Raw genomic sequence first — 20222 nt, forward strand, 5'->3', positions numbered from 1 at the left:
GGCCTTCCGTTTTCATGCCTTCCTGCCTTTACTCAAATGGCTCCCCTGCCTGGAATTATTTCCCCTTACCTACCCTATAGCTATTTGAAGAATTCTTTACCCCAAAGCTTTGACTGCCTTAAAGGCTGGCAGACGTGTTTCTGATGAGGGATGTTTTTCAGTTTTAGAAGCAAAGATGGCTATCTCCAATTATTCACAGGCCCATTAATCACCCTAATAGAACCCCAGGAACACTGAAGGCTTTCTGCAGGTGACAGTATGCAAACAGCCTCTAATCAGCACATAGGCTACCTATCATTTGCTCATTGTTTCTTGTTTCCCTTCTGGGAGCCTCCAAAGGCAAGTGTTGTGACAGAAGAGGAGATGATTCAGTCCAGACCTTATGGGAAAACAGGATATAAAATTCAATACCACCGATGTGAGCAATAAACAGTAAAGACAACCTCTATTTAAATGGCATGAATCTTGATGATTATCTCTTGGAGTATCTAGCCTCTCAATCTGAATGCATCCTCAAGATGTGAAACACATTCTAATATTTTAAGCACTGGTCTCATAAAACGTGCATACTCTAACTGCATGATGTTCTCAGCAACACATTCACTTTTGCCAAGGTTCATGTGTTCAAATGACCGCATGCATTCCAAAGACTGCAAACAAATTTGAAGCAAAAATTCTGAACTCTTAGCTGTTCTCTGCAGTGCAGTGATCAAAATGGTGTCCACCAACGTGACCCCTACTGTCTTCAAGGTGTCACTCATTAGGTCTTCAGCCATTTGAAGGTAGAAGTTTGGGTTTGAGTCACAATGTCACAATGTATTAGCTTTGCAATTGTGGGGAACCAGGCCACCTTTTACTCTACAAATGGATGATAATGGCTAACATCTAACATGTCTTGTTTCCTTTCCAGGGCCGTTGTGGAGATCAACTGAATCATGGATCTCTTTGTAAATGGCAAAGCATAAAGGAAATGTTAGTTAACGTTATTATTTTGATCATTCACTTCTTGCTGCCTATTCCAAAGCCAGAGACCTTACTGTTTCACCTGACAAACTGAAAGGTTTTTTTGTTTGTTTTTGTTTTGTTTTGTTTTGTTTTGGAGACAGGATCTTGCTCCGTCACCTGGGCTGGAGTGCAGTGGCATGATCTTGGATTCTAATCTCTGCCTCCTGGGCTCAAGCGATCCTCTTGCCTTAGCCTCCAGAGTAGCTGGAACTACAGGTTTGTGCCACCACACCTGAACTAATTTTTGTATTTTATGAGACAGGTTTTTGCCATGTTGCCCAGGCTGGTCTCAAACTCCTGAACTCAAGTGATCTGCCTGTGTTGGCCTCCCAAAGTATTGGGATTATAGGCATGAGCCACTGCACTCAGCCTGAAAGATATTTCTTATGTTTATTTCAAAAATTACTCAGTTAGTCCTGGATTATAACCCAAGGTGGCTGGGGTTTGGTTGGAAATGGGCACTGGCTTTCGGTTGTGATATTTAGTTGAGGTGTGATTAGGACGTGGAAAGACTTAGGAAGGACAAATTTGATTCAGGGCACTGACTTTCCCGGTGTGGTCCTTAGGCAAGTCTCTTTGTTTATAGAACTGTGGGCTCTTTGGATTGGAGGGACTAGGGCTTTTGGATTAGCAGTGAACTAGTCTAGGATTTCAAGCATTTCAGAAATCCATACCACGACATCGTGACAAATGTCTTGCTTGGATATCTCTAGAGTTCCATGGGCTCTTCCCCTCAGAAGCTCATTTTATTTTTTGATATTTCCAATTGTTGGAATATCCTTTCAACTTTTGAGCCAAAATTGGCCTGTTTTACTTCCAATTGCTGATGCTCCTTGACTTACAATGGGGTTATGTGTTCAACCCATTGCAAGTTGAAAATATCGTAAGTAAAAAATGCACTTAATACAACCAACCTACCTAACATCACAGCCTAGCCTAGCCTACTTTAAACATGCTCAGAACACTTACATGAGCCAACATTTGGGCAAAATCATCTAACACAAAGCCTATTTATAATAATAAAGTGTTGAATATCTCATGTAGTTTATTGACCACTGTACTGAAAGTGAAAAACAGAATGGGTGTATGGGTACTTGACATACAGTTTGAACCAAATGCATATCGCTTTTGCATCATAGTCAAAAATGGTAAGTCGAACCATTGTAAATTGGGACATCTGCGTGGGTCTTCATTCTTACCTCTGAGAGAACACACTGAAGGCTGCTCCCTTCTTGATATGACAGGGCTTTCTGCTGGCATAATACCCAGCTAGCATGCTTCTAACAGGTCTTCTCTTGTTTGAATTAAACATGCCCTGGTTTTGTAACTGTGCTTTGTTGATATGGTTTCCAAAACTGCCTCACAATCCTGATTCCCTCTTCTGAATGAGAAGCATGAATGTTTGTAATGAGGTTGTTGGGGTAATAATAGACAGGCAGGGAGTAACTAGGTCTTTGATGGTCTTGTAATTCAGCAAACTTTCCCCCACCCCCACACCACACCCTTACTGCAGCACACAACTACAAGAATTCAAAAATTCAAACCCAACAGTGACTGAACGTCCAGCATTTCAAGCCTTCAGGAAATCAATACAGTGACATCGGGCTACAAGGGCAGCCTGATACTGTCTGATATGCAGGATATATTCACTTGATTTAGTTTCTACTGATCGTTGCTTTATTTAAAGTGATGGAATTCTTCCTATTAATTCCATACAAATGTGTACAAATGTTTAAGCAGAGATGGTGCAGGAAGTTGGATGCAGTGATGAAGTACACAGGCAGACAGATCCAAGTTCAAATATGAATTTAAACTTTGGCACTTTACATCTCGGAGTCTCCATTTTCTGACTTGTAAAATGAGGATGATGATTCCTGCCTCATGAAGTTGATGTGAGGACTAAATGCACTATTTTCAAAACAGAGCCTGGATTACAGTAGGTGCTTATGAGTGGACTCTGATGTTCTTTTTTTGTTTTTTGTTTTTTCTTTTGAGACAGAGTCTTGTTCTGTCACCCAGGCTGGAGTGCAGTGATGCAATTTCAGCTCACTGCAACCTCCACCTCCCCGGTTCAAGTGATTCTCCTGCCTCAGCCTCCCGAGTAGCTGGATTACAGGCGTGCGCCACCACGCCCGGCTAATTTTTGTATTTTTAGTAGAGATGGGGCTTCACCATGTTGGCCAGACTGGTCTCGGACTCCTGATCGCCCTGGCCTGCCTTGGCCTCCCACGGTGCTGGGATTACAGGCATGAGCCACCGCACCCGGCCAACTCTGATGTTCTTAGCAAATTAACTTTCTGTGTTTACCTTCTTCCTTCCAAAGCAATCCAGGTAAAGGTGTTAAGTCATTCTGGTGTGGTGATAAGAGCCCAGAAGAATCTAAAGTGGGAGTTGGCAAAGCTCTCTTTTTAAAAGGCCAGATGTGATTACTTTAAATTTAAATAGCCACATATCTAGTGGCTACTGTAGTGAACATAGCAACTTTAGAGCACATGAATTAGAATTGTGACATGTAAGGCTAAGCCCAGTCTGTGGACCGAGTGACAGACCAGTGGGCAGTTGGGAAACATTTCAGGTTTTCCAACGGAGAATATTAAGAGCAGAAATGTGGAGAATGCCACAGTGACCAGCCACTGACACCCTCATGCAGGGTAGACAGGAGTTTCAGAAAGCTTTGTGGATTATACAGACCCTGCTGCTACTACTCAGCAGTAATATTTGAGTGCAAAAGCAGTCATAGACAATAATGAAATGAATCAGTGTGGTTGTGTTCCAATAAAACTTTATTTACAAAAACAGGCAGCAGGCTGGATTTGACACACAGGCCATAGTTGTCAACCCCCAATCTAGAGTCTTATTTTCCTTCTTGTTTTCTTAAAATTGTGGTAAGAGCATTGATATAGTTTGAATATTTGTCCCCACTCAAATCTCATGTTGAGATGTAATCCCCAATGTTGGAGGTGGGGCCTGGTGGGAGCTGTGTGGGTCACGGGGGTGTATTCCTCAGGGCTTGATGTTGTCCTTGAGATAATCAGTGAGTTCTCACAAGATCTGGTCATTTGGCCACGTGCGGCAGCTCATGTCTGTAATCCCAGGACTTTGGGAGGCCGAGGTGGGCGGATCACCTGAGGTCAGGAGTTTGTGACCAGCCTGGCCAATATGGTGAAACCCTATCTCTACTAAAAATACAAAAATTAGCTGGGCATAGTGACACGTGCCTGTAATCCTAGCTACTCGGGAGGCTGAGGCAGGAGAATCGCTTGAACCTGGGAGGCGGAGTTTGCAGGGAGCCCAGATTGTGCCATTGCAGTCCAGCCTGGACGACAAGAGCGAAATTCCGTCTCAAGGAAAAAAAAAAAAAAAAAGAAAGAAAAAAAGATCTGGTCACTTAAGTGTGTGATGCCTCCTCCTGACTCGCTCTCTCTTGCTCTTCTTCTTGCCAGGTGACATGGCTTCTCCTGCTTCACCTTCCACCATGAGTAAATGCTCCCTAAGGCCTCCCTGGAAGCTGAGCAGATGTCAGCACCATGCTTCCTGTAAAGCCTGCAGAACTGTGAGCCATTTAAACCTCTTTTCTTTATAAATTACCCAGTCTCAGGTATTTATTTACAACAACGCAAGAACAGCCTGATACAAACACTTAACATAAAATCTACCTTAACAAATTGTTAAGTGTACAATACAGTATTGTTAACTATAGTCACGATGTGGTACAACAGATCTCTGGAACTTGTTCATCTTGTGTAACTGAAGCTTTATCCCCCTGAATAACAGCTACCATTCCCTAAGCCCCTTACAGCCCCTGGCAGCCATCATTCTATTCTCTATATGAGTTTGACTATTTTAAATACATCATGAAAGTGGAATCATGAGGTATTTGTCTTTCTGTGACTAGTTTGTTTCACTTAGCATAATATCCTCAAAGTTCTTCCATATTGTCATGTGTGGCAGGATTTTCTTCTTTTTCAAGGCTGAATAATATTCCATTTATATTCATACCACATTTTTTTTTTTAGACAGAGTCTTGTTCTGTCACCCAGGCTGGAGTGTAGTGGTACTATCTTGGCTCACTGTAACCTCTGCCTCCCATGTTCAAGCGATTCTTTTGCCTCAGCCTCCTGAGTAGCTGGGATTACAGGTGAGTGCCACCACACCCAGCTAATTTTTATATTTTTAGTAGACACGGGGTTTCACCATGTTAGTCACAGGCTGGTCTTGAACTCCTGGCCTCAGGTGATCCACCCACCTCAACCTCCCAAAGTGCTGGGATTACAGGTATGAGCCGCCGTACCTGGTCTCTTACCACATTTATTGACTCATCTGTTGATGGGCATTTAGGTTGTTTCCATATCTTGACTATAATAATATAATGATAATGCTGCAATGAACATGGGAGTGCAAATATCTCTAGCACATCTTTACTTCAATTCTTCTTGATAAATACCTAGAAATAGGATTGCTGAATCATCTGGTAGTTCTATTTTTAATTTTTTAAGGAACGCTCCATACTGTTTTCCATCAGGGCTGTACCATTTTACAGTCTTAACAACAGAGTACAAGGGTTCCAATTTCTCCACATCCCACCAACACTTGTTATCTTTTATTTTTTTCATGGTAGCCATCCTAATAGGTGTGAGGTGGTTAGAACCTTATTTTCTAATCTCAGCCCTGGGGACTTGCTTCTGCTGCATTCCTTTTTCCAAGAGCATCTTTCTCTCACCGCAGGGGGTTCTAGGATCTCTTCAGGGGTCACCTGGGCACATAGCCCCAAATCCTGTCTGAAGATTTGCTTCAAGTAGTTTTGGCTTCTGGAGAGGCAGGGAGCTCTATCCACCATTTTTGAGAGAGATGGGAGAGAGAATGTGTGCAAATCCTTCGGGGGAGACCCCCTGAAGACTTTATTATTGGGAGCAAAGTACCTACGTCCTGTGTTTCCATTTGATCATCTGTTAGGTGTGCAGTTATATGCCTCCATGATACCCCATATCATTGCTTTGTAGCATTTAGATCAACTATAATTATTTGTGTGATCATCAGTTTAATGTCTCCCTTCCTTCTTTCCCTCTCTCAAGAAAGCGCCCTGAAGGTAGGGCCATGTTTGAATTGCTGTGCATGGCTGTATACATAGCATCTAGCAGAGGGATCGACTCAAGATACACACTCAACAATAAATACCTGCTAAATGATGAATGTAAAAGTTCAGTCCCTCAAGTCATCCACAGAACTTTCCCAGATTACATTCACCAGACTTCTTCTTTCTAGCACTGTGAGGGAAAAATTTGATTTTCAACTGTTAATGAACTCTAAACCTGAAAAACAAGACATATATTATAGGGTTGGCTTTGACCAAAGGCCTGCCACCTCTGGCCTGAGAAGTTTTCTTGGTAACTATAACTATGAGCTGGAAATAAAAAGCTGTTCTGTTTATTTACACAATTGGCAACGATTTATTGGAGGGAGATAACATTAAGAACTTCAGGAACACTTCCTTTGAAACTTGGAAATAGTTATTCATTCAATACTTTTTTAAATCTCTTTCTCAGAGAGTATAACTTTTTGTGCCTGGTGTGCCTTCTTCTTTTAAGAATCTTTTTTGTTTTTGTTTTCAAGACAAGATCTCACTCTGTCACTCAAGCTACAGTGCAGTGGCATGATCTTGGCTTACTTCAGCCTCGACTTCCTGGGCTCAAGTGATCCTCCCACCTCAACTCCAGAGTAGCCTGAACTTCAGGTGTGCACCACCATGACACGCTAAATTTTTTTTCTTTGGTAGAGACGGATTCTCACTATGTTGGCCAGGCTGGTCTTGAACTCCTGGTCTCGAACAATCCTCTGCGACCTCCCAGAGTGCTGGGTTTACAGTTGTGAGTCACCCTGCCCAGCCTGGTGTACCTTTTTCTGATCTTTTGTTAACTGAGGGTTTTTCCTCTTCCTTCTACAATGTAAACATTAACAGCAGCAGAAGAAAGTGAAGTGCCAAATCCTGTATTAATACACCAGTTGTGGAAGTGCACTCACTTGAGCAGTCTCAGAGTGGACAGAGTTAGCTGACCTTCACAAAGCCGGACAGCAAAGTCCTGGACAGAAAAGGCCACTGGGAGAGTTTCCTGGGGCTCAGCCAGGCTGCTGCCTTGTTCACACCCCCAGGAGGGTAAAGTGCTCTGGGTTATCCATAGCTCACTCAGTAGGGGTAAGTGAGAGGAAGGGGAGGTGAGCAGGAACAGACATATTGATGACGGGGCTCATACAACGTGATTTTGTCATTCCAGCCACCTGGTGTCCTCCGTGGGTTTCAGACCCCAAGCTAATGCCCCCTTTTCCCTACTATAGCAATGTTGAAGGCCCCTTCAGCACCCCTATTGCCCTTCATACCATAATTTGGCTGAATAACTCCAGTCCCCACCTTGTCCCATGAATTCTCAACAGGTTTCAGTAGGGGTTCAGTGTGGTTTCCTGGTCTTCTCCCTTCCCCTTTGCTTGAGTGATGTAGTGGGTTGAACACATCCCCCCACAAAAGTATGTCTAAGTCCTAACCCCTGGAACCTATGAAGGTAACTTCCTTTGGATAAAAAGTTCTTTGCAAATGTAATGTAAGGATCTTGAGGTCAAATCATCCAGGATTTAGCCGGGCACCGTAGATCCAAGGACACCTGAAGAAGAGGAGAGGACACACAGACCCAGAGGAAAAGGTTATGTGAAGATGGAGTCAGGAATTGATGAGCACCACAAGCCAAGGAACACCAAAGATGGCCAGCAGCCACCAGAAGCTAAGAGAGAGGCATGGAACACGTTCTCCCTCAGAGCCTACAGAAGGAGCCAGCCCTGACAACACCTTCACTTTGGACTTCTGGCCTCCACCAAATGAGAGAATAAGTTTCTGTTGTTTTCCGCCACCCAGTTTGTTAATTTGTTATGGCAACGCCAGGAAACTAGGAGAGTATAATTTGGAAAAGATCTTTAAGATCCGCCACCCAGTTTGTTAATTTGTTATGGCAACGCCAGCAAACTAGGTGAGTATAATTTGGAAAAGACCTTTAAGACCTGAGTTGTTATCTACCCACGTTGTCTTTTCAACAGCATTGTGTAAGCTGATGCAACCAGGACTTGCAGGTGTTGAGGAAGAGTGCTAGGTCATGTGTTGTTAACCATCAGCCCCTAAAGCAGTGGCTGTTCATGGCAGATAACACCTCTCTTATTCTTATCACCTGAGAAAATGAGAGAACAGCCATGCAGCTTAGGGACCACTCAGCTGGGTGGGGAGTGGGTGGAAAGGGCAATCATTTGAGCAGGGTCACAGGACTTTCCTCTCCCCACTTGTTTTTGCTTAGCACATAAGCAGGAAAAGAACAGTGTCCCTGTTCACAGCAGCCACCACCAGTTAGACTGCAAACACAATCCTTTTCTTTTCTTTCCTTCTTTCTTTTTTTTTTTTGAGACAGAGTCTCACTCTACTGCCCAGGCTGGACTGCAGTGGTGTGATCTCGGCTCACTGCAACCCCTGCCTCCTGGGTTCAAGCGATTCTCCTGCCTCAGCCTCCCAAGCAGCTGGGACTACAGACGTGCGCCAACACACCCAGCTAATTTTTGTATTTTTAGTACAGACGGGGTTTCACCATCTTAGCCAGGATGGTCTCGATCTCCTGACCTCATGATCTGCCCGCCCTGGCCTTCCAAAGTGCTGGGATGACAGGCATGAGTCACTGTGCCCAGCTGTCCTTTTCTTAAATGATAGAATTTTCTCTATGGGGCAAAGCAATGCAACATTCACAATCAGAGAAAAGAAATCCTCGCACCCTCACTATTCTCTTTGGTCTTTTCCTCTCCCAGGCACCAGCCCTTTCACCTGATGTCAGAGCAGCACAGCTGAAAGCTGTAACCTGGGTGAGGTGGAGGGCGACTAGCAGGCATGCGCAGGTGAGATCCCCTGGGGCAGGCCTGCAGGGGCCAAGGTGGGGCATGGCTCGCTTTGGCTGTTTTGGTTTTCAAAATGTTTAAATGCTGAAAGTTCATGTTGGTAGTTGGTATGTAAGGATCTTAATTTGTTCTGTTCATTGCAAAAAAAATTCTCTCATTTTACAATAGAGATTTTTGGCAGTCACTAAATGGTGCAGTGCTATTGCCTCAATTAAGACATTTCTGTCAACATATTTATGCCATGTATGGTTGCTTTTGTGTCTCTCATTTCATTTGAGTCTCCCAATAGCCCATGAGAGGAGTAGAGCAGGGATTATTACCCCATTTTAAAGGGAGAGAACTGAGGCTCATGAGGCTTAGGGGATGGATAGTGGGAAAATAGGGGAGAATTTCAAGCTGGGGGAGGAGCCTGAAACAGCCAAGAAATCTTCGTGGCTAGAGAGCAGGTCATGTGGATGAAAGACATGGGGGAACGCTCTGTGATTTGAAGAGGTGCCTGGAGAGACAGCTGGGGGTGACTGGGAATGCTGACCAAATGGGAAGAAAATGAGGGAAACCTGTAGTTTGTGAGCAGAGTGTCCTTCCTGGAGTCTGAACATTCAACAAGAGGTGAACTTGGGGAAACCGTGTCTCCTTAACCAAATGACTGCCCAACGTAATGATACTTCATGATAATACAATGGATGAACTTTGTCCTCTGCCATGAAGAGTAGAGGCGAGTACTCTTTATTGTACTTTATGGCAATGTGTCATTGCATTGTGGGCCTGGCTATCAAACGGGGTCCCCCTATACAAGGCAGCATTTTGGGAAGTTGGCTCTACTGGGCACCAGGAGGCCTGAATTAGTAGATGTGACCGTTGGGTTATTAGCCCGAGCGGCCCTGAGCTTTGAGAGGAGGAACTTGGTACCTCAGCAGGAGGCCTGTCCTCAGCTGGTCTGACACATCACATTTGCTTTTTGATTTGCACACATAAAATGAATCTCCCCAACAACCCTCTCCCCAAAGCCTCATCAATTAGAACTGCTTTTGTCCTTAGCATCCTTTTGTTGACCAGCTTGGAAATTAGTTAGAAGGAAGAAGAAAGGGAAGTTGTCTTTGCGGGTAGTGGCACTGGAGAGCTGGCTGCTAATGAAGGAGTCCTGAATGGTGCGATTGTGCTGCTGTTTATATAGTTTTTATTTTAATTTGCATCCGTACCAGGCTCGAATCCTAAGAGTCATTCAGCCGTGTTTGGAGCTTTTATCTCCTTCCATGGAGCCAATTCTGCCAGCTTATCATTTGCCTCAAGGAAATTAATGTGGCTCTCCCCTCCCTTCACTTTTATCATGTGCTGTTGAATTGCTTATACATCCATGGAGAGAAAGAAAGACTCTGCAGAACCGTAGAAGGAGGTTTCTCTCCTCACGTTGCTGGCTCATCTGAGACTCCGCTCTCTGGTTAAAAGGCTTGTAGAGCCAAGGTCTCAGAGAGCAAGGATGGAAGGGAAGGGAGGGGGTCACAGCATCAAAGGCCCAGAACTCCTGCTGTTTTTTTCTTGTCTCCATATAGCTGTTTTCCTCTTCGACAAACTAAGCCTTCCCTACGACTTTCAGAATAGAGAGCAATGATTATATCTGGAAAGATCTGGAAAGACCTCTTCTCACCATTGTATTGGGTCAGAAATCCTGGTGCATGCAGGGGGCTTTGTCCTTGGGGCCCCTCCCTCATCCTTATCTCAGCTTTCGTAGGGCAATTCCTGCCAACTTCAGATTACTTTCAAATCTCTATCTCCAGCAGTCCGGTTCCAGAAATGAAAAGACTTAGATGCTGCCCTCAAGGAGTCATGGTTTGGTGGGCATGAAGGAGGTTATAAAAGGCAGTGTACAGTGTGCACCAGGTTGCAGAGGAGCTCATGGATCTAGAGGCCTCAGGGAAAGCTTCTGGAGAAGGAGCCTCCAAACCATGCCTGGAAGGGGAGGAGGCTTTTCAGTCTAGGTCAAGCTGTGTAACCAAGCACATAGGCTGCGAGGACATGAGGATGGAGGGACATGCACTATTGCGGTGTGGGGAGGGGGGGAGGGGCGGTTGCGGAGCGGCAGAGGGGTCAGTAGGGGGAATGGGGAGAGCCGCTGCAGTGCTCTGGGCTGGCAGGACCACGCTGCACAGGCCTGCGGCAGGTTCCGCTTGCCCAGAGCTTTGTGCCCATGTGAAGGGAAATGAGATTTCAGGCTACAGCTGAGAGGTCGGAGGTGGAGAGAGGGCCATGGGGGAGACTGAGCTGGTAGAAAACACTCAGGGAGTTTAAATCTCTCTGTGCCAGCAGTGGGGTGGTTGGTCTGGACAGGTTGAGGGGGCACCTGTGGGGAGGCTGTAGTCAGAGTCCAGGCAAGAGAGGCACACATCTATCCAGGAGCAGCAGCCGCCGTGATTTCAGAATCCAGCCCTTCCACATGACTCCCATCTAGTCAGTCACCATTTCCTGCACAGGCTGCTTCCGAACGCTCCGGAATTTAGTCCCTGCTGTCTATTCCCACTGACGTGGTCCAGGTATTCGTTACTCCTATGTTCTCCTAAAGTGTGGTTCTGGTCTGGCTCTTTCCTGACTCCGTAGTGTCACTGCATAGAGGTCACCCTCAGCAGGGCATGGCTGGCCCCCTCTCTGGCCTCCTCTCCAGCCACCCCCATTTCATGCCCTCCTCTTCTCATGCCCCCCTCTTTGCTCTTAGTCTCCAATTCCTGGAAGCTGCCTTGCCCTGGGGCATTTCAGTTCCTTTTTCTGCGTTTAGAAACACTCCCTCTACTCTGCTTGGTGAATTCTCATCCTCTAAGATGTAGTTCAAAGATCATCTCCTGGGAAACCTTCCTCAGCTCCCCAGACGGAAGTGCATGCTTCCTCCTCTGCCTGGCCAGAGCTCTGTCTTTATGCATCTCTCCCTGGCTTCTCCTGTTGAATTCTAGGTGATGGTTTATGCGTCTCTCTCCTCTGCAGGACTGCCAGTTCCTTGAGACCGTACCTGGTAAAAGGCCAGTCTGGGGGGCAGAAATGGGTCTCCCCAGGCCGTTCACCTTTGTAACAACAGCTCCCCACTCTGTACCTGGCCCAGGGTATTGATTTGCTGAATTCAATTAAGTAGGCAGTCTGCCTGACTCAGGGAAGTGGACAGCCTGGAAGAGAATCTAGATGTACACTGTCCAACAGAAATAATGCGAGTCACATTTAAAATTTTCTAGTAACCTCATTTTTAAACAACGTTAAAAGAAACAGGTAATCAAATGTTCATAGCTACTTTATTTGCAGTAGCCCCAAACTGGAAACAAACCAATGCCCAGCAAGAGGTGAATGTATCAGCAGCAGTGAATCCATATGGGTCTGTGGCAGCTTGATTCTTGCCGCCTCAGGCGAAAGAATTCATCTGAGGGGCATAAGGTGTGGTGAGAGACTCTTCAGAGCAAGAGTGAAAGTTTATTAAAAAGTTTTAGCACAGGAACAAAAGGAAGTAAAGTACACTTGGAAGAGGGCCAAGTGGGCGACTTGAGTCTAAGTATGCTGTTTAGCCTTTGACTTGGGGTTTTATAATTGGCATGGTTCTGGGATTTGTGTCTCTGCTCCCCTGATTCTTCCCTTGGAGTGGGCTGGCTGTATGCACAGTTGCCTGCCAGCACTTGGAAGGGGCCGTGTGCACAGGTGTTTATTGAAGTTTTGCACATGCTCACTTGAGGTATTCTTCCCTTACCAGTTGAGTGTTCCTGGAGGAAGGTTATAGACCAGTGAAACTTTGCCCTGTTGCTTCTTAGTGTACATGCTTGAGCCCACTCACCCAACTTCTGAGATCTTATCAGGAAGCGGCTGATCACCAGCTTTAGGTGTTTTCTATCTATTGGGAGACTGCCTTTAAGCTCTGGCACTGGCTGTGACCAATTCTTATTTTAGAGAGACAGTTTAACAACCACCTGCTGGTCACCTAACATGCCTGGAGGTGGGGGCCCTCTCCTGCCTTGTTCATATCTGCCTAGCTAACTGCTCTAACAAGTGGATAAACAAACTATGATATATAATAGAATACTACTCAGCAATAAGGAGGAATGAACTACTGATACATGCAACAACATGAATGAACCTCACAATAATTAAACTAAGTTAAAGCAGTAAAAAATATATATTACTGTATAATTTTATTCACATAAAATTCTAGCAAATGCAAACTCCATATGCAGATCAGTAATTAGGGATGGGGGATTGGCAGGAAGGACTACAGCAGGGCATGAGAAAACTTTTTGGGGTTGGCGGAGATGTTCATTATCTTAATTGCGATGATGGCTTCATGGTATTGTATATACACATGTCAAAACTTACCAAGTTGTGCAGTTTATTGTGTGCCAATTATACTTCAGTAAAGTGTAAAAAAAGAAGCAGAATGATTTAAATGTTTTAACACCATATATTGAAAATGTTATCTTTTAAACGTATAATTGAGGCTGGGCATGGTGGCTCACGCCTGTAATCCCAGCACTTTGGGAGGCTGAGGTGGGCAGATCACTTGAGACCAGGAGTTTGAGACCAGCCTGGCCAACATGGTGAAATCCCATCTCTACTAAAAATACAGAAATTGGCCGGGAATGGTGGTGTGCACGTGTAATCCAGCTACTCAGGAGGCTGAGGCATGAGAATTGCTTGAGCCTGGGAGGCGGAGGTTGCCGTGAGTCAAGACTGAGCCACTGCACTCCAGCCTGGGTGACAGAGCAAGACTCCATCTCAAAAAAAAACCAAAAAAACAAACATATAATCAATATAAAAATTACTAGTGAGATTTTAAAACTATTATTTTTGTGCCATCTTTGAAATCTTATGTGCATTAAAAACTTTTTTTAATAGAAATGGAGTCTCACTATGTTGCCCAGGTTGATCTTGAACTCTAGGCCTCAAGTGATCCTTCCCTCTTGGCCTCCCCAAATGGAATTGTAGGTGTGAGCCACCATGCCTGGTGCTATGTGCATTTTACACTTACAGCCCAGCTGACTTCCGACTCACATTTCGAGTGCTCAACAGACACATGTGACAAGTGGCTACTATGTTGGACAGCAGAGATCTAGACCCTCTAGTGAAGCCCCGATCAGAATTGTTTCCTCCTCAGGACTGGGCAAACCCTGAGTAAGTAACTCCTCGCATTTACTTCTGAAGCGGTTTTGAGCTGCCTCAAGAGCCCTTTTCGGTGGGCCCAAAAAGCTTGGGCACTCAGGGGCTGCAGGTCAGAGGCTGGCTCTGGAGAATTAGATTGTAAACCTAGAACTCTGTGTAAGCTCTCACCTCCCGCTCCACCCACCCTTTCTTCTTCCTCATTTAAACTTGAAGAATAATATTCTCTTTGCATATTTGCTTTCTGAGAACAGCTGTTTATGTCAGGAAGCAAACTGCACTTTATTGACTGCATGCAGGAAGTTGGTGCTGCTCTGAGCTAAGGTGAATGCCTGCTGGGTGGGCATCAGCCTCTGAGAGATGGAGTGAGTCTGGGGGCTGCCTCTGGACTTTGGACCTGGGGGAGTCTTATTACTGAGTGGCCTTGGACCCCACACAGACCTTCTCCAAGTCTAGGATCTGCTTTCCCGTTTCCTCAGCTTCTGTCAAGAGGTCAAGAGGAGTAGGGGGAAGAGGGGAATGCTGATGGTAGTGAGATAGGAGTTCACAAGATACAAATCATAAAGACCCCACAGATAAAACAGGATGCAGTAAAGAAGCAAGTGAAAAATCAATCAAAACCCACGTGACCACAAAAGCAATCTCTGGTTGTCCTCTCTGCTCGTTATACACTAATTGTAATAAATTAGCATACTAAAGGGAACTCCCACTAGCGACATGACAGTTTACAAAAGCCATGGCAACCGTCTGGAAGTTACCATATATGGTCTGAAAGGGAGAGGAACCCTCAGTTGTGGAAATTCCCCACCCCTTTCCCAGAAAGCTCATGAAAATCCACTCTTTGTTTAGCATGTGATTAAGAAATCACCGTCAAAATAGCCAACCAGCAGCCTTTGGGGTTGCTTTGCCTGTGGACTCTCCACCCTTTCATTCCTTTACTTAATAAACTTGCTTTCACTTTGCTCTCTTGGCTTGCTCTTCCTGTTTGGAGCCAAGAACCCACATGACTTCCTGGGCTGAACCCCAATTTTGGGGTTCACCCTGTGACATCTTGACAAGCAGTGGCTTTATCAGCCGTGTGGCTGCTGGGTCTCCTTAGGGGTTATCTGGCAGGGGCTATGTTAAGGACGGTGAGAGCTATTTATGGTTCTGTCACTTAACCAGCTCAGGGTCCCTAACTAAGTTTCCCTTCTTCTCAGGGCCTCAGTTTCTCCCTCCATAGAATGGAGGAATTGGACTAGACACCTCAAGGGTACCTTACAGCCTTGTGAGGAACAGTAGTTCTAATGGAATTGAACTGAACACATACCGGTGTGGGCAGTATCCTGCATAAGGAGGAGGTTACAAGAAATACACATGACACAGTCCTCCCGTATTATTGGGAAGTAGATTTACACCTTTCTGACAATTTTTACAAGTATTTATTGCTTTTGCAAGTAAAAAAAAGGCAGGGAGAGGGAACAAATAAACTGAAAAATAAAAAGTAAACAAGCAAAAGACAACACCTCATTCTCCATGATGTGCTTATTTCACATTGCATGCTTGCCTGTATCAACACATCTCATGAACCCCATATATAAATATACTTACTATGTACCCACAAATTTTTCTATTTTTAGTTTTAGTTTTTTGAGACAGAGTCTCAGTCTGTTGCCCAGGTTGTAGTGCTGTGGCGTGATCTCAGCTCACTGGAACCTCTGCCTCCTGGGTTCAAGTGATTCTCCTGCTTCAGCCTCCCAGGTGGCTGGGATTACAGGCACCCACCAGCACACCTGGCTAATTTTTGTATTTTTAGTAGAGACACGGTTTCATCATGTTGGTCAGGATGATCTTGAACTCCTGGCTTCAAGTGATCCACCTGCCTCGGCCTCCCAAAGTACAGGATTTACAGGTGTGAGCCACCACACCCGGCCATGTTTTTTAAAAATAATAATAATTTTTAAAAAAAGCAACAAAACTGGAGAGCGAGAACTAACTCCTAAAATGATCAGTATATTTATTTTTGATTTTCAATTTTTTTTTTTTTTTGAGAGACGGTCTCACTCTGTGGCCCAGGCTGGAGTGCAGTGGCAAGACCTCGGTTCACTGCAGCCTCCACCTCCCATGCTCAGGTGATTCTCCCTCGTCAGCCTCTCAAGTAGCTAGAATTGCAGGCACATGCACCATCATGCCCGGCTAATTTTTGTATTTTTTGTAGAGACAGGGGTATACCATGTTGCCCAGGCTGGTCTCAAACTCCTGGGCTCAAGCAACCTGCCTCCTTTGGCCTCCCAAAGTGCTAGGATTATAGGCATGAACCATCACTCTTGCCTTTTCATTTCAAAGGTTTTTTGTTTTTTTGAGACAGAGTCTCACTCTGTTGCCCAGGCTGGAGTGCAGTGGCACCATCTCGGCTCCCTGCAACCTCTGCCTCCTAAGTTCAAGCAATTCTCCTGCCTCAGACTCCAGAGCACCTGGGATTACAGATGTGTGCCATCACACCCGGCTAATTTTTGTATTTTTAGTAGAGACGGGGTTTCGCCCTGTTGGCCAGGCTGGTCTCAAACTCCTGACCTCAGGTGATTCGCCTGCCTCAGCCTCCCAAAGTGCTGGGATTGCAAGCATGAGCCACTGCGCCTGGCCGAAAAGTTTCAAACACACATAAAAGTGGAGAGCATAGTGTAATGAATCCCCATATTCCCATCACCCAGCTTCAGCAATTAACGTACTGCCATTCTTGTTTCACCGATTTCCTCCAGCTTCTACTTTGTTTTGTTGCCAGTTCTAATGTTTTTAAAGCAAATTTCTGGTGTCACATCATTCCCCCCATAAATACTTGAGCAGGTATTTAACACATAAGGACTTTTGATAAAACATGGTATACCATTAGCACAACCAACACAGTTAACAGTAATTGTTAAAATATCATGTAATAAAAAAGAAATATGTAATAATGTTTTCAGATTTTATTATTTTTTTGAGATGGAGTCTCGCTGTGTTGCCCAGGCTGGAGTGCAATGGTGCCATCTTGGCTCACTGCAACCTCTGCCTCCTGGGTTCAAGCAATTCTCCTGCCTCAGCTTCCCAAGTAGCTGGGATTACAGGTGCACACCACCACACCCGGCTAATTTTTGTATTTTTAGTAGAGACAGGGTTTCACCTTGTTGGTCAGGCTGGTCTTGAACTCCTGACTTCAGGTGATACACCCACCTCACCTTCCCAAAGTGCTGGGATTACATGTGTGAGCCACCGTGTCCTGCCAATGTTTTCAGTTTTTCTGATATCTTTTACCACTGGTTTGTTCAAACCGGTAAAAGAATGTTTGGGGCTTTAAAAAGTATTAAAAAATACTTTAGGCTGGGTGCAGTAGCTCACGTCTGTAATCCTAGAACTTTGGGAGGCCCAGGAGGAAGGATCACTTGATTCCAGGAGTTAGAGACCAGCCTGGGCAACATGGCAAAACCCTGTCTCTACTAAAAATACAAAAATTAGCTGGGTGTGGTGGTGCATGCCTGTAGTCTCAGCTACTCAGGAGGCTGAGACAGGAGGATCACTTGAGCCCAAGAAGTGGAGGTTGTAGTGAGCTGAGATTGCACCACTGCACTCCAGCCTGGGTGAAAGGGTGAGACCTTATGTCAAAAAAAAACCCAAAAAACAAACAAAACTTGTTAAAAGGAGGATCACTTGAGCCCAAGAGGTGGAGGTTGTAGTGAGCTGAGATTGTACCACTGCACTCTAGCCTGGGTGAAAGAGTGAGAACTTATGTCAAAAAAACCCCCAAAAAACAAACAAAACTTGTTAAAAGTATCATCATACAATACGTAGTGAATTAAGTTCTTGTTTTTCCTTTGTACACTGAAGACAGATGGGGGCCCAGGACTTTTGCATGATTCTTGGACATCTCTGTTCCAACCTACTATCAGGAGAGTGGTATTCATTACCTTCCTAATACCTTCTTTTTGTTGCTCTAATCTTTCTTTGTCTGGATCATCTTCTTGAGTTTTTGCAAGCCACCTCCCTTCATGGCAGCTCTTGAATCAGTCAGACATGAACTGAAACCCTTCTGTGTTACTTGATAGCTCTGTGACCTCAGGCAAATTACCTCTCAGAGCCTCAATTATTGTAAAATTTGGCAAGATCTATTGTAAATGTGGTGAGATCTTGACTTACTGCAACCTCCACCTCTTGGGTTCAAGAGATCCTCCCGCCTCAGCCTCCCAAGTAGCTGAAAATATAGGTGTGCACCACCATGCCTGGCTAATTTTTGTATTTTTTGTAGAGATTTTTGTATTTTTTGTTGTTCCGGCTGGTCTCGAACTCCTGGGCTCGAGCAGTCTGCCCACATCATCCTCCCAAAGTGCTGGGATTACAGGCGTGAGCCACCACACCCAGCCTAACGTGATGTTTTAATATATGTGTACATTGTAAAATGATTAACACAATCAACCTAATTAACATATCCATCATCTCACATACTTTTTTTTGGCCATCTTAGTATGTATTTTTCCAGATGTATTTCTATTTACAAATACATGTATGTCCTATAGAAATGTATGGTTTAGTGGGGAGTGTACATGTTTAAATATAAACATAAACATTGTGCATATTGTTAAACAATTCACTTTTTTCACTTAATACATCTTGGAAATTTTTCCATGTCAGCACTCAGTGAACAACCTAGTCTTTCTAACTGCTGCATAATATTCCTTAATATGACTGTTCCATAACTTATTAAGCCATGCCTTTACTAGAGGACATTCAGGTTGTTTTCAATTTTATGCCTTCACAAACAGTTTTATAATTAGCATTTTTGTACATGCTTTTTCAGGCACATGTGCAAAGTATTTCTCAAGGTTAGACATTAGAAGTAGAATGTAGGATCAAAGAGCATGCACATTTTAAAATTTAATGCAACCTAATTGTCCTCCTAACTTCCAGTGCTGGGCATTTTTAGTCTTTTTAATTATTGCTACTCTTTTTTCTTTTTTTAAAAGACAGAGTTGACCGGGCACGGTGGCTCACGCCTGTAATCAATCCCAACACTTTGGGAGTCCGAGGCAGGTGGATCACGAGGTCAGGAGCTCAAGACCATCCTGGCTAACACGGTGAAACCCTGTCTCTACTACGAATACAAAAAATTAGCTGGGTGTGGTGGCAAGAGCCTGTAGTCCCAGCTACTCAGGAGGCTGTGGCAGGAGAATTGCTTGAGCCCGGGAGGTGGAGGTTGCAGTGAGCTGAGACAGCACCACTGCACTCCAGCCTGAGCGAGACTCCATCTCAAAAAAAAAGAGTCTTGCTTTGTCACCCACCCAGTCTGTGTGCTGTGGTGCAATCATAGGTCTCTGTAACGTTGAAACCCTTAGGCTCAGGCAATCCTCCTATCTCAGCCTCCTGAGTAGCTGGGACTACAGCTATGTGTTATTACTACCAGCTAATTTTTAAAGTTTTTTTTTGTAGAGACACAGTCTCTCTATGTTTCCCAAGCTGGTCACGAACTCCTGGGCTCAAGTGATCTGCCTGCCTCGGCCTTCCAAAATGCTGGGATTACAGGTGTGAGTCACTGGCCCAGACTAATGGTTGCTAACCTGATGAGAAAACAATGATATTTTAGTATTTAAGTGTATTTATCTGTTTACAGTGAGATTTGACATATTTTCCTTTGCTGTTGGCCATTTGTATTTCTGCTATTGTGAATTGCCTCTTTATATCCTTTGCCTCCCACCCCCTTTTCTTTTTTTTTTCTTTTTTTTTTTTGAGACGGAGTCTTGCTCTGTCACACCTAGGCTGGAGTGTAGTGGCACAATCTCAGCTCACTGCAACCTCTACCTCCTGGCTTCAAGCGATTCTCCTGCCTCAGCCTCCCGAGTAGCTGGGATTACAGGCGCCTGCCATCACGCCTGGCTAATTTTTTGTATTTTTATTAGAGACAGGGTTTCACCGTGTTGGTCAGGCTGGTCTCAAACTCCTGACCTCAGGTGATCCACCCATCTTGGCCTTCCAAAGTGCTGGGATTACAGGCGTGAGCCACCGCGCCCAGCCCTCCCTCCCACCCCCCTTTTTTTTTTCTTTTTTCTTATTGAATTGTAGGGATTGCTGGTATACTGAATATTAGTTATTTGCTTGTAATACCTGCTTCAGATATTTTAATATGTCACTTGTCTTTTTAACTTTGCCTATATCTTTCATTGTTCTGAATTGTGAGTTGCTAT

General features: G+C 44.6%; 1 long non-coding RNA gene across 1 annotated transcript in view; it reads left to right on the forward strand.

Moving 5' to 3' along the window:
• The first annotated feature begins 1038 nt into the window (after positions 1-1038).
• Positions 1039-20222, forward strand: part of LOC129531605 (uncharacterized) — a 95568-nt gene continuing 76384 nt past the window's right edge. The window contains exons 1-2 of the long non-coding RNA XR_008676887.2: positions 1039-1221; positions 4449-8919. This is a non-coding gene — a long non-coding RNA (uncharacterized lncRNA). The remainder of the gene's footprint in view (positions 1222-4448; positions 8920-20222) is intronic.

The sequence above is a fragment of the Gorilla gorilla genome, chromosome 12, assembly GCF_029281585.2.
Source record: "Gorilla gorilla gorilla isolate KB3781 chromosome 12, NHGRI_mGorGor1-v2.1_pri, whole genome shotgun sequence".
NCBI lineage: Eukaryota > Metazoa > Chordata > Mammalia > Primates > Hominidae > Gorilla > Gorilla gorilla.